A 12848-nucleotide genomic window follows, 5' to 3' on the forward strand; every position below is an offset into this window, starting at 1 on the left:
TCTTGAACGCATCAAATGTCAAATATCAATTTAACATTTTATAAAATTTTCCTACAATATTTTTATTAATACAGAAGTTTGGTATATACATCTGATAGCCACACGTCTCCCTCTATCGTCCAGTGCGAAGGCATTGGCGCCACGACAATTGAGTTGAGTTGAATTGAATTGAGTTGGTTAAGCCGTAAAAATGCTACGGGCGGGCATTGCCGCGCGAGAAAGAGACAAACGAAAGGCGTGTTGGCCGAGACCGCTGCCTTCTTCTCGACTTACGCCGAGGCGCGACTAGTGAACGTCAGCGTACTGACGTGGACGGCCGCATTTGTGTTTGTCTGTGCCTCGTTTGACAGCCACTGAAAAAAATATTTCGCGCGTCTTTTGACAGCTGTTAGCGAACTTTTTGGTGTGCTCGGATATTGAACTATTTTATGTGTTGTTGCATAATATTGTAACGAAGGAGGATTTTATGTGGTTGTGCTAATTGTTTGGCTGTGCGGGCTATTGAGACGTTATTAAGTGATGAATCAGCGAACGCCGGCTAATTAACAGCGTTACTGTTACGAAAACAATCTTGTACCTTTGCATCTATATCAGTGGGATATTGTAAGTATCGTGTTACTGCTATTAGATTCCATTGCTTTGTTAACATTTATATTTCAAATTGAAATTTTAACCTCGTCAGATTACGAAAATTCGTAAGCTAAAAAACATCTCGTAAAAGTAAAGATAAATTGCATGTCCACAGTTACATTTTAGATCGACAAGACATTTTCGCGAGACAAAATTCAATTATAATTTTCAATATGATCGTAAAAATGGCGGCATAAACGTAGCAAAGAGTTTAGTTTAAAAAAAGAAAAAAATAATTTGGTATTTTTTCTTCACACATTCCAAATTCAAAAACCGAGCGAAAATGTGTGATCTGTGGTCTGTTTTGTACCGATCATACTTTGATATCTTCAATAATTCTGTTCTTACGTATGAAAAAGTTGAAGTAAAAAGTTAATATTGTTAGCGACACGTTGGAAAAGTTGACGGGGCGGAGCTAGGAACCGCCAAACAGCTGATTGGTTCGGATACGACGTGTATAACGTTTTTCCGTAGGTATTTTTTTGTACATATATTATATTTTCACGTGAAAACTGATGTATTATAATTCGTAAAGGTTTGGGAGCCATATGACACGTGGTTCAAGGGCACGTAAGAGCCGTACGGACATTTTAATTGTAGCTCTTTAAATATAAACCTGTTTTATGTATGACGTAATGAGAATTTATTTAAAGGAGATAAGGAAAAGAAACATTGTTAAAGGTTAAAAATTGCTGATTTTTTTTTAAATAAATGAACTTTGAAGTAATAACGGTATCAATTTCTAAATTATTAACTTTAATATATATGTACTATATTTGTTCATAGCCTTCGCTAGATCAGAATATATAAATACATATAAACTGTCGCATAATTTAATTTATATTTAATATTAAAAAAAAAACAATATGTAATCACTAAGTACAGTTTAGTATGTAAGTTCACAATATTTTATCAAAAATAGCTAATGTCAAATCATATTTTTCCTTTTTATGAAGATATGAATCGGTACTTGTTAACGATACAGAGTAAGTAAAATATATAATGAAAATAAATTTTCGAATAGCCCCCTTAAGAATCAAATTGCCCCCCTGTGGGGCGTAGGCTCCACGTTGGTAAACTGATTTAAACAATCATTGTCTTTAAAAATGATATCCGCAAAATGTGAATTGTCATATACCCTACAATAATTAATGATACTATATCTATATCATTACATCATTAAATTCATTGCCCAATGAACATGATTCATGTGTTCATGAATCACACATTTCAATTGTCTTTATTGCTCAAAAATCAAGACATAAATTATACACAATTAACTTGTAAGTCTATGGCCAGTCAGAAATAAATTAATATCCACTTCTATAGTAGTCATAGTTGCCTGGTAGACATTGTTAGACATTACGCCTGGTATTATTTATAAATTTATATATAAAGCATACATTTTTGTTTAAAATAAATAGTTAGAAATAACTAAAAAAGGAAGATTTATAGTTTAATAAGATTGTTAAATATTCGGACTTATTTCATAGACAAATTGAATTAGTTGACAATTGTCATTAGTGAAATCTTAAAATCATTTTTAGTTGTCAACCCATTACACGATAATACATTCTAACCATAAATAATAACGTAACTAATAAATTTGAACCATTGAACACCGATCCTTCCGAGGTAAGGAAAATGAAAACACTTTACGACAAACAGAACACGGTCTGACATCCAGTTTTATAACCGAACAATTACATTTAATCAGACTATCAGCCATCCCTCATCACGAACCCATAAAAACCTAAGAGCAACAGAGACAAATATAGCAATGCTAGCACCCACCATTGTCTAATTGCTTTTATTATTTTAAGGCATCGTAATCATTATGACCGTAATAAAAATTGTAATTACTTCTCATTAGCTCAATTAAGAATTTTCTAGACTTTAGTCGATTAGTCAGTGATATATCGTGTTGAGAAAGTTGTAATTATCACTCAAAAACAAGGGAACTGCGGCGAAATCAGAAGATTTTATTAACGTCAGTCACGGATCGTATCAATCAATAATAATGATCGTAATATGGAACTAATCGTTGAAAATATTATGCATGAATTTTCGAATTTTTGGACCATCTATTAGTAATATTAGAATTGTTTCCGTGTTAATTACGTTTTTCTATTTAGACACGGCTGTTCCTGGTTTAATAGAACGAAACAGGTCTCATTAATTGTTCTGGCTCGGCCATAATTAGCCTATTGAACGTATACTTTTTAGTCTAGAGATCTTTAAAGTAACGTAAAATTATCTGACATGGGTTACGCTAATTATATATTTTAAAGGCCGGCAACTTATTAGAGAGCCTTCTGGCAATGTGAGTATGCATTGGTAGTGGTATCACTTAACATTATGTGGGCCTCTAATAATAATAATCTATGGCATAAATATACTTTACCTGTTCTATATCTTATTATCAATTTCTCTCAATTACGTATCATACACATTATAGGGGCCAAGTGGAAAAGTGTCAATTTTTCATTCCAAGTTCGTATTCGAAATTCAAAGTACGGCGGAAGTCGGAAGGAGCGAGGGAAAACTTTGGCGAAAAGTTCGCACGCACGTGGCTAACACGTGGTCTTGAGTGAAAAATCGCGCAGGTCCCGCGCCCCACCCCCCGCCACTCGCGTCGCTTTATCCTAAACGAAGGCTAACATTACTATAGCCTACTATACTCGTGATTTTTGTTATTCATAATATTGAAAATCTCTTCTCATCCGTTCTAGTCAGTTCTTCATTGCTTGAAGAGCTTGTTTTTTGTATTTTCCCTTGTTTTATTACTTAGTTAAATTATATAGGTGGTTTGATTGATTACAAAACTTTTCTCAAACCATCCGTAAAAGTGTTACGTTTCAAATAAATATTTAAAAAAAATCGTTCATAGAAATACCATTGACAGCTACGTGTAGCTTAGCAAACATTTATTTATTTCCTATTTGTATAGTAACTTAATACTAATAAAAAAGAAAACTTATTAATAACACAACAATTAAACTAAGAACATAACGAAGTTAATCGTGCGCAAGACACGCGTAAATGGCGTTTCTCTGCACTGCAAGCAACTGAGACCGCTTGATTGTGTGTGTGATTGTTTGGCATACGCAGGCCCTGTCGTATCAATCAATATTCATATCAATATTTCCGCATTATATATAGTACCTCTAAGGACCTTCAAAGACCACTTCCACTTTATATTTCTGCTCATTAGATTAATTAAATAGGCTACTAGATATAAATCTACCCGCTCATCGTCTATAATCTGAAAATACGACTAAAGGACTGGCTCATGAACATACCCTACGCAGAGTTAGAGCTTCTTCTTAGGCCTAGTATGTAGTTACAGACTATTCATTCACTCACTAACTCACTCACTCACACATTCACACTGACACACACTTATGCACTCAAGAATGTTGATAACAGTTAAAAATCAATAACAAAAATAAATAAATTAAGCATGTAACTAAATTATATATAAATTAAATATTTTAAGGAATGTGTAGTCAAGTTCGTTATGAAAGAGCTGGAAACCCTGACACAGGTATTTTTTACTATTATTATTGTATTGCAATTGTACTTCAAATAAATAAACACATACATATTTTATTTTATATTTTATATAAATAATCTAATCTGTAACTTGTATCCTAACATACCGATACCCTCAGCAGGATCTATAATTGATAAAAGTACAAACATCCGTTCGTAAGTTTTCGTGTTTATTGCGTACATACTTATTTTTATAATATAAAAAAAAAACTTTCAACCGATTTTTATAAACGAAGGTTTTAAATTTGACGTGATTATTGTATTTAACAATATTCATCAAAGTCAGGACATTGTAAATAACATAATTTTAGCTCAGAACATATAAGTATCGCAATACAGCGAGGGTTTTTTTTTATTTATTTATAAAAGTGTAAAGGACCAAACTTTTTAAATTTGTTTGAATTTTTATTTATTTATTAATTTTTATTATTACTATATACGTTTGTAAACTGTGCATTTAGGTTTTAACGAACGATATCTTAAATAATTAGTAGTAGCTTACAAATAACTACCAATGTATTTTTTATTGGATAAAAAATCTTTAATCCAGTAAATTTCTACCAACAGTGCGGCGGTCCAGTAAAGGCACGGCGGCAAGCTGTTTTACCCTTATTTGAAAACGTCCTCCCTCCAAAGGGACTATCTGTTCGCCAGTGGCTCCGGTAAGTAACTTATCCGATATTCAAACTAAGGCGTAATCATAACCCCAACAGGGTACGTACTCAGTAAGTTCCAGTGGCGGTACCGACAGAAAGTAGATCAGATTTTATACTAAGTTAAGGCCAACAGCGGATCCCAGAACAAAAAAAAGGTTGTGACATCAGGGCTACCATTGAAAACATTGAGATTGTATCTCTATTGGAAGTTACAGAGTACGGGCGCTGATTGTGTCTGTTTCTTAGATTTTCTTTTAAAGACAAGTTGGTCTGAAGGACCTAACAATCCACTTTATTGTTTACCTCTTGATTCCGGGCTAACACTGATCTACTGTTACGAAATGTAGACTAGACATTTAAAGATCGTCACAAAAATGGAACCTGTTAATGTATATTTTCTACAATATATTTGTTTATTACTTACCTTAGAAAACATAAATCAGAAAAAAAAAGCTGTCTAAAAAATCGTTCTAGGCAACGAAACTTTTTATATCGTAATAATGAAAATTTTACTTGCAAGCTAAATCAAAGCATGCGCATACACATTACTTCCTAAATAGAAGGATATGAATACTTGTAATGATTGCTTAATTCTTTTGAATTGTGAGTTAAATTATTTTATTACCACAAGTACAGGTTTCCGGCTCATTAGATAATTACGAATCAAAACATGGGAAGCTCCTTGACTATAAATATGGGGGCTCATTAACAATTTAGTACGAGACTGTACTTTTGGTACCGAGTTAATTCAGTATGTGACTGTACTCTTTCGTTCTTAAATATAAGTACTGTGGGTAATGCAACTGTATTCTGATTCATTAATTGTAATTGATGGCGTCCAAAGCGAGTCTCCATAGCGTTCGGTCTTGAGCCTAGTATTTCACCTCGATCCAAGTCTTTCCGGCTCTCTTTGCTTCATCTGCAACTGTTGGACGGCCACGATTCCGCTTTATTTTTCGGGTTCCAATCAAGCGCCTGGTTGGGGATATAATTGGAATCGTATCGAAGTGTATGGCCTATCCATTTCCACTTGCGTCGCCTCATCTGCTGGCTAATCGATTTCCCGACAGGGCTTCAAAAGTTGCTCGTTAAAGATATTTTTGGGCCAGTAGATAGGATACAGGCGAAGACAGCGGTTAGAGAAGAGCTGGTGCGAGATCTCGTTAGTGACCTTCCACGTTTCACACCCAGCAGGACAGATTTATCATTTATTTATTTATACTTTGTTACCATAATATACATAATTATACGAACAAAAAAGCAAAAAGTAAGCAGGTTACATACGTTAGGCAACAGGCGGCAATTTCATATCCCGACATTATCTATGAGTATATTAAGTTTTAATTTATTAATTTATAATACCTGAAAAAATTCATTCATTACAATTGAAAATTAATTGTCATGCAGAAACAAATTGTGGACTTACGAAGAACACTTTAAACTACATTTACTCAACAAAGCAATTACAGCGCGCTGAGATGACACATTCACATTCTTTTAATTATTCGTAGAATGCTTGACACCCTCACATTTAGGGTGAGGTAAGGAGGCCCGGGGCGGCGCGACGTTTCAAAATTTTCTCGTACTTATTGAGACAAGTACCTGTGCCAATTGACGCTTGGGGTGTTATGCTACCCTGGTACTACGCAATTGGTTAGCTACATTTCAAAACAAAAAACACATTCTTTACACTGTTTTAGTCATAGATAGAGGGATAAGTTAATATAGTAATAATATTCGATATAGTTTGTTTCGTTTTTTTAATCTTTCTTATTTCTAATCCTATAGATTGGTACTTCTTTGCTATGATCTCCTGGTAGAAGTGCAAACATAATAAATTATATAGTTATGATCTATATATAAAGCAGCACTACATAAACGTAAACACAGTTGTTTAATTAATTGTCTCGTATTAAATAAAAATCTTTTCCATGTCTAGGACTCAACTTCGTTGTGTTATGCTATCCTGGTAAATTTTCTTATAAGCATGCTATAAATAGATAAATATATTAAACCATACATTTAGTTGATATATTTGTAAAAAAAAGGAAGGAACTTTGGTATACTGTATTTCTTTGATACTATAAGTTTTTTAAACAAAACTTTTATTTATACTCATTATAAATAAGTTGAAACATAAAAAATTCTCAGTTAGTTACTAAAACATGGCATTAAGACAAAAAACGAACGAAACCAAACCCTAAATACAATATAATCACGTACAAATCACCAATCTCTTTGCCATACACATGCAACCTAATCATCCTGTCTTAACTTAAACATCGCCTGAATTTAATTTCTCGATTAATTACAACACGTAAACAGGGAAAAATTCAGCAAAACGATAATTATGCACCCAACGAATCGATAACATTCATCAAAGTCACAAGAATACTATTCTAAAAAGTGGGACGCGTTCGCCAACAAAACCTATATCCAACGAAATGAAGGGTTGTAAACGCTTCGAAATTTAATGAAATGTTTGATTTATGCCCACCGTGAATCAGGTAGCTTATTATAAGGATATATCATTAAGCATTACGTATAATTAAACTCGAACTTAGCCCGAAGCAACCCCAATTTAAGCGGTGCCGCCATTATAATTTTAATAAAATTGCCTGCCCGATAAAAATACCAAAGAAACAACAAAATTAACACATCTGATTGATGTATTATTTGGTAATTTATCGGCTGTAATTACATTGTAATAATGGATAATGCTTCGGCGCGAGAGGCGATTTATTAGTATTTATTAAAGTATGAATTATTGTATAATTACTGGTATAGAAGCTTCCAAACTAAACACAGCGGCTTTAGGTTATTTATGAGTGATTCTCGGAGTCGGTAATCACTTGTTTGCGATCAACTCTTCCGATGCCAGCGCGTTTAATGCGTCCATATAAAAACACTATTAACTCTTAGCGGATATCGTTCTTCGAAGTTATTTTCGAATTTAAACTCTTGAATAGTTGATACCACGAACATAAGCTAGGATTAACTTTGATATTAATTTAATTATGTATCAAAGATAGTGAATAGTTTCTTCGATTAATTAGATAATATTGGCATACTTAATATTATTAACGTTTGAAGTGTTTTATCAGTGGTATCCTTTGTTGTAATTAATAATAAACTGTTGTGTTACTTACGAAGTTTGTTTACTTTTATACATAGTAGTAGTCAGTTAATATTTTGCGAGTTTTTTGTATTTAATTTCTTATTATTGTTTTTATTTCGTGTGTATTTTTTTTTTATTTTGGGTCACATGTCATGGGTTTGTGTTTTTTTTGTTAAAAAAATAATAATTGTTATTACCAATTTGTATTTTAAGGAATAACCGGTAACATAATGAATTGTTTTTTTTTTAAGTATAATCAGGGCTTTTTTAATATGTACGTTTGATAAAAATATCTTCTGTTCCTTAACCATAGGAAAATAAAAGTCGATGATTTTGTCGCATTGGTAACGAAAAGTGTTTTTCATCGAAATATTGTTGTAGCCAAAATAATAGATACCAGTTAAATATCTGCCAATTATCTGTTACTATTATGAATCACGATTTAGTTAATGGTTTTTACTGTAACAATTGTTTTTAAATCATAAATACTTACATCTTAACGCGAACAAACACACATAAAAAATTAATAGTTTTTTTTAAGCTACAGAGAGTCGTAAAGGCGATGTACGCTTTAAATAAAGTTCACATATGTTGTTATTATGACTAATAATTTATCCCGACATAATAATTGTATGTATACACCGGTTTTATAAATGCTATATATATTCAGGCAATTTTGAACCTTAAGATAGATTTATTAGTATGAAAACAGCAAATATAGAACTCAAATTAAAGGAAAACTTCGCGAAAGTGTTTTTTTTATAGAACAAGGGACAAACGGAATCCTCATCTAATACTCCCCATGGATACTTACAATGCCAATGCGCTACCGGCCGCGGCCTTGTAAGAATTAGTACAGATACCGGCAAACATCTTGAACAAATGACCTTGCCTGTGCAGAAGCGATTTTTAAGTATCACTGGAAGGGAGGGGGATGGTTGCCAGCAGGAGAGTGACGTGTTTCCTTTCCTAACTTTCCCCCACTCCCTTGTTTAATGCTCAAGAAGTTTGCCGGTATCTGTGTGCTAAGTCGAATTGATTCCAAAGTTCTGCCGTGGACAGCTGATTCCACAACCGCAAAAACTGACTTTAAAACGTGCAGGCGTTTTGGAATCTTATCCTATCAGCCCATACTCATATCAGACAGTGAAGGCCACTTGTCTTTGAACCAGACTTATCAAAGAACGTTATAAGTGAAGGAAATGTTTAAATTTGATGAAGATCTATCTATTTAGGTTTGTATGTCTTGTATACATTTGCAATTTAGGGACATGTACTAGTTTTGTAAATTTTGTTAATTTTATTTATTAGAGCAGTGTTGGCTTAGTGGTTTTAGCATGCGACTTTTATCCTTAAGAATGTAGGTTCAATCCGCGGCTGTGTACTAACGGACTTTTGTATGTGCGTATAAAACATCGTCAGGCTTGCCTTAGACCCAAAATACCGACGGCTTGTCACGGCTGATGAACTTGCCTATTAGATTGACAAATGAACGCCCAGAGCGAAAAAAGTTGTAACGTCATTTTTTTTTATTAACAACGCCATGTACTAGTAAACATAGTAAACATTGATTACTTTAGTTATTATTATTGAGTGGTAAATAGGATTAATGCGGCGTAATGGTCACCTGAATGCTTGATGATAAAATTGAAGTACCTTGGCCTATGATAATTAATATAGAAACATACATGTACTTAATAATGCCTAATTGGAGCACATGTCTTCGGGCGGCATTGGACTCTTCATTGTGGTTGGCTCGTGAAGCAAAATATAACTGCTGAACTGCTTTGTACCTCGCAATCCCAAGAGCATTGGGATAACTACATAAAATGCGTTGCCGGTCTTACAACAATGTTATTTAAGAAAATGGTTAGAGATGAATGTGAAAAAGCGTTGAGCGAAGAAAGTGCGTTTTATGGGTATGTAGATAGGTTTGCGTATACGCATTTAATAACGAAACGTTCGGAGATTTGGCTTACTATATGTTAGGTTTTGATATACAAGATAACCCGATAATAAATTAATTATTTCTAGCCTAAAATTTGGTAGGTTTAATGCCTGATAAGAAAATGTTGTGTGACCCTTATCACTTAGGGTTATTCAAAGAGTTTACCACCTCAGACGAGATTCATGGAACGTCGAAGAATTCCACGTCCATCGTCACACAACTGAGCGAATCTTAAAACAGTTTTTGCCGCACCACCACTGAACCAGCTGCCTAGTGATTATATCAGAACCGATTCGATCCTTCAAGAAAAGAGTGTACCAATTATTAAAAGGCCAGCAACACACTTGCGAGCCCTCTGATAATGTGTGTGGGCAGTATCACTTAACATTCCGTGGGTTCATTATTGGTGTGTGAATTTTATATAGAAGTAGGATAAATAACTTTTACTAAAATGTATATGCTAACAATTATATTAGTATAATCATTGACGGAAACAATTACGTTAATTATTGCCTACAAAATTTAACCTTGTATTGATTCAGGGTTTTAATCTAAATGGTAGCGTCAACTGATACGTACTGAGCATGGGAATTGAGACCATAATTATGGAGGAGAAGGTTCACAATACTCTAAACAAGGCTAAGGCTTTTGATGTACAAATTTTAGTCCCAGTCATCCATAATATAAGAACCAAAAACTTTAATCGAACTTATGCAACAGGCAAATATTAATAGGAAATAAATGTATATAAACATAAAAAAATAATTTATATATTCAAAGGAAATAAATATGTCTTAAAAAATTCCTTTATTGACGATTGTATGTGTCATTACACAGTCTATATTACACTATATGCATGTGATATTATATCCACGTGTCATGTAATCTGCAGCTTATACTCTTTAGATGACTATCTAGAAATTCACGTGACTTCGCTGTATAGAAAACTTAAACTGCAAATATAAAACGTAATTTAGCCATTAATTAAGATATTTTTTCCACGACTAAATGAGATAGATAAAGACTACTAGACAAATAATTTAAATAACCACGTTTTGATACTTATTATAATTAAAAATCCTTGATTCCTAAGTTACTAGAATGGTAAACTGATATGTTTGGATGATTTGAATAGATACATAGATTCATCCTCTGTATCTTTAGAATTCCTGGGCTGGGTTAGGAATTTAGCTGTTACATTTTTGAACTGAAACCTCTTTATCGGCGTTGGAAAAAAAAAATTCCGTCATAATTAATGAAATTCTGTAATAATCTTAGTAGTAATAAGGTAAAATGAAATAATTGTATTATTTGTATTCGTGTCTATGTTAATAAAAACATTTTGTTAAACTTTATCTAATTTAACTTTATTTAACCAATTTCTGTAAAGTTGCATATAGTAGATCATTTATCGAAAAATAAGGTCATAAATTTATCTTCAGTCGCCCATGCATCGTGGTCAGCTCGTGGTCAGGAGAGTTTCCACCGGTTTCTGTCTAGCGCCTCTCTTACACAGTGTGTAGTTTTGAGAACGATGAGTCTTTCACTAGATCGGTTTATCTGGTTGGTGACCACGTGATATTTTGCATTCTGGGTTACCAACCTTGATCAGTTGCTTCAAGTACTTATCTGTTCTCCGCAATGTATCGCCGAAATATGATGTAATTCAAACTCAAAACAATTTTTTTTAAACACTAATTTTTATATTATTCTTAAACTTTTTAAATGTGTGAAACTGTCCCTGTAAGTACAGGCCCACAGAACATCTGTGGTGGTCGAAGACAAGCTTAGTATGACCTAGTTTTGATTACTTAGTTTGTATTTGTGTATTGCTTGCAAAAAAAAAAACTTTTCTTTGTATAAACTTTATTCTTGATAATCCTTTGAATAATTTTCCTTATTTTTACGATAATAACATTGTATCAATGCACTCAAATATTTTATGGTTGATATTAAATTGTAATAAAGCAAAATTATTATCAATACTTAAATACTAATTAAGTTACCACAAGGTCTTATACGTGATTTTCCATATTAATTAATTCTAATACATTGCGTCATTATTATCGACAGTATTAATTGTGTTGATAGAAGTAGTGGTATCAATATAGCAAGTATCTTATGTCGGTAATTTCTTTAAAAATCCTGCAAAAACAGTTGTTCCATATCTTACGAATACTAATTATCTGCGTGATTCGTCAATGTATCGGGTTTTCGCTAAATACATCACAAATTATGAAGTACACATTTTCCACCTTACAAAAGAGGGTGTTAAAGGAAGAAGAAAGACGCGGGAAGACCAACTCTATTTAGCTGTCGTAACAATTTAGTTTTTTTTCTTTTTAATTCTAGGTTATCTTTTGTTTATTATATAATTTCAGTTTTCGTTTTTTTATCTACGGAATTGATTTATTCTGTTAAGTATATTTTGTTTATCAATGTAATCTGTATTGGCTTTGTATATTGTCTAAGTGTTATGGCTATGTATAGCTGTAAGATTACATTAAATAAGTGAAAAAAAAATAATTGTAATAATACACAATTTCCCAAAAACCTCTCCGATAATGTCCTTTTTTTTTTAATTATACTTCAAAGCTATTTTAGATTGTATTGAGAATATTTGTTAGTTTTTAAGTAAAACAAACTTTAGTTCAATTAAATGAACTACGCGACGCAATATGGGATCATTAACCTCGCAAGGTCACGAACTTTTACTGTTTTGATTCTAATCAGCTGGTTTGCGAAACTCTTTAACTGAGATTCGAACCCTGTACTGACATATATAATACAGCTTATCTAAGCTTATCTAAGCTGTATTATATATGTCAGTAAAAAATATTTTTTTAAAGTAGCTCAAATATTTTATAGTTGTATAATGTTTTTATTTTATGAATCTCAACTTTTAAATGCAAACATTTATATTTTTCTTTAACATACCTTC

General features: G+C 32.7%; 1 protein-coding gene across 5 annotated transcripts in view; it reads left to right on the forward strand.

The window, feature by feature from the left end:
- The first annotated feature begins 305 nt into the window (after positions 1-305).
- The window catches only part of LOC123709890 (POU domain, class 6, transcription factor 2), a 118921-nt gene continuing 106378 nt past the window's right edge, over positions 306-12848 (forward strand). For all 5 annotated transcript variants that reach the window (XM_045661483.1, XM_045661482.1, XM_045661485.1 and 2 more), the window contains exons 1-2: positions 306-603; positions 4753-4847. The gene's annotated coding sequence lies outside the window, so the exon portion shown is untranslated. The remainder of the gene's footprint in view (positions 604-4752; positions 4848-12848) is intronic.

Source organism: Pieris brassicae, chromosome 5, assembly GCF_905147105.1.
Source record: "Pieris brassicae chromosome 5, ilPieBrab1.1, whole genome shotgun sequence".
NCBI lineage: Eukaryota > Metazoa > Arthropoda > Insecta > Lepidoptera > Pieridae > Pieris > Pieris brassicae.